A 2,425-nucleotide genomic window follows, 5' to 3' on the forward strand; every position below is an offset into this window, starting at 1 on the left:
AGAATGTTAGGTCGCCGCTGCAAATGGCGACTTGTTTGTCTCGTGTTCGACGTATAGTCTAATTATATCGGTACATGTTGACCGTCGATTTCCCTGAGCAGAACAAATCGATCGCGTGTCATCTGTCCACTGGCTTTGAACTATTCGTTTTCTTTGACCGAGTATCGTTTCTCTTGTCCTCGTGGTTAGACGTTTCTCGTGATTCTGTTCGCGAAATTATATTATTTCTTACCGATATACATATCGACTCGATCTCCAAAATTCCATCCGATACTCGCGATGTAAAAATGATTTGTGTCGGAGAAACAGATAGTTCCATGTAAAAGCAATCTACGAACATAAAGAAAATTTTATTCATCTAATATCTTCTCTTCGTTTCTTTTTCAAAGCTGTTACATAAAATAAAGGTAAGTAAAAATTGAATCTAAAAACAAAATCTTATACTTTAAGTAAATATCTGTTTCGAGATTAATATAGAGATACATTAAAGAAAAGAATATAAATTTTCAAATGCATTTATCTTTTGATATTAGCATTAATAATTTTCGAAATTTGTTATCATTTGTAACATTTGAAAATATTAGAATATTTGAAAATAATAATTCATATTTATTATTATACTCTCTAAAAAATTAGATAATATTACATCTACCTATAATATAAGTGTAATAATAGAATAAATTAATTATTATATATAATAGAATAATATAAATAATAGAATAATTAATTATTAAATTAATGTTACAAAATTTTAATTGAGTTTTCTTTATATTTTTTTGTAAAATGTAGATTATATTGTTCTAATAAATATATATAATATATAAGTTTACAATAATAATAATATAAAAATGGCAAGAGGGATGACAATGTTTTATAGTTTTAATTTTGTTAAAAATTTTGTTAATAATTTTGTGAATTATTATGTATATATGTGCATATATGAAAATATATATATGTATATATATATATGTATATTATATAAATCTTTATTGTAAGAGAATTGATTTTTTAAGACACTTAAGAACGTGTATAGTTTCAACTGCGTTTTGTAGTGGTTGCGTGTGAGAATTGTTTGTATCAGATACTGTCTCACATTCTTATTCTTACACGTGCAGTTGATATATAGGTTGTCATCGTTAATAAATGATACGTGTTTGTAACGTCAATTTTTTTTATTACTGAAAAACAATTTCATTAATCTATAGCACATTGTGTGTGTGTGTGTGGGTGTGTGTGTGTGTGTATTATAATTTTACAACAACTCTAAAGATCGTGTAGTTTCTTCTCATATTGTCAAATTTTATGATTGCTTCAAATTAATTTTTTTCTATACTGACGACCTTGTCTATCTTGTTAATTATTCATATATCTATTTATAATTCATAATCCATGATCATGTAAACAACCTCTGTGACACAGACTTTTATAAGCTTACAACTAATATAAATTGAACCAATTTATATATTTATATAGAGATACTAAATATAATATATAATATAGTAATAAAGTGTAAAATAACGCATAATAAATCTTCCAATTTTATTGTGTAAATTCAGTATATATATATAAAAATAATTTTAAACAAATTGATGCAAAAATGAAGAAAAGACTTAAAAAGATTGAAGGTATAAAATGTAAGGAATTTGCAAAATTAAAAGAAAAGGAAATTAAATATTTTTAATTAAATAAGAAATGAAATAAAAATAATAAATAGAATAAAATAATGATGAAAAAAAATCACTGGATCCCAGGATGAGATTTTCTGAAAATTATTGAATAACTTACTGAAATATATTTTAGCAGTGTAATAAAGTATCAACTATTTATATTTGAATTAATTCTTGCTAAACTTAGTAAGCAATTTCTAAATAATTCTATTACTAAAGAAGGTCACCGATACTGACATACTTTGCACCTTATTAATACTAATAAAAATGTGATCTGTTTAGCTAATTAAAGAAGTACAAACTCATAATTCATATATTTGTGGCTTATTTCTATACCAAATCAGCTAAAAACAAATTCTATGAATCTGAGAAGAAAATTCTTATGGTGTTCTTTTGCAAATTGCGTAATTAAAATAATGGTGACTGTATTATTGATAATATTATGTCATTTTAAATGTTTATAGTTTCATAAATTAGTTTTCTTTACAGAATAGGATATATTTTTATTTATAGAATAGGAATGTTGGCATTATTGCCTACTATGTCAGTTTTGGAATTCATTTTTGCATAACTCAGACGCTCATTTTTACAGAACTTACGAAAAACTTAATTATTGCAAAATTGTAAACAGTATTATAAAAATTGCTTATACTATCTGATAGAAGACACTTTTTAGTTTGTATTTATGTTTTTGAAGTTGTATTTTTATCTTTCGTTTAAGAAATATTGTCTAAAAACAAAGTGGTATGTCGGTATCG

At 24.5% G+C, this 2,425-nt stretch overlaps 1 protein-coding gene across 1 annotated transcript in view; it reads left to right on the forward strand.

Moving 5' to 3' along the window:
* The first annotated feature begins 247 nt into the window (after positions 1-247).
* The window catches only part of Rh50 (Rhesus blood group-associated glycoprotein Rh50), a 17,580-nt gene continuing 15,402 nt past the window's right edge, over positions 248-2,425 (forward strand). The window contains exon 1 of the mRNA XM_018445996.1: positions 248-407. The gene's annotated coding sequence lies outside the window, so the exon portion shown is untranslated. The remainder of the gene's footprint in view (positions 408-2,425) is intronic.

The sequence above is a fragment of the Mycetomoellerius zeteki genome, unplaced genomic scaffold (assembly GCF_001594055.1).
Source record: "Mycetomoellerius zeteki isolate Tzet28-1 unplaced genomic scaffold, Tzet1.0 scaffold105, whole genome shotgun sequence".
Classification (NCBI taxonomy): Eukaryota; Metazoa; Arthropoda; class Insecta; order Hymenoptera; family Formicidae; genus Mycetomoellerius; species Mycetomoellerius zeteki.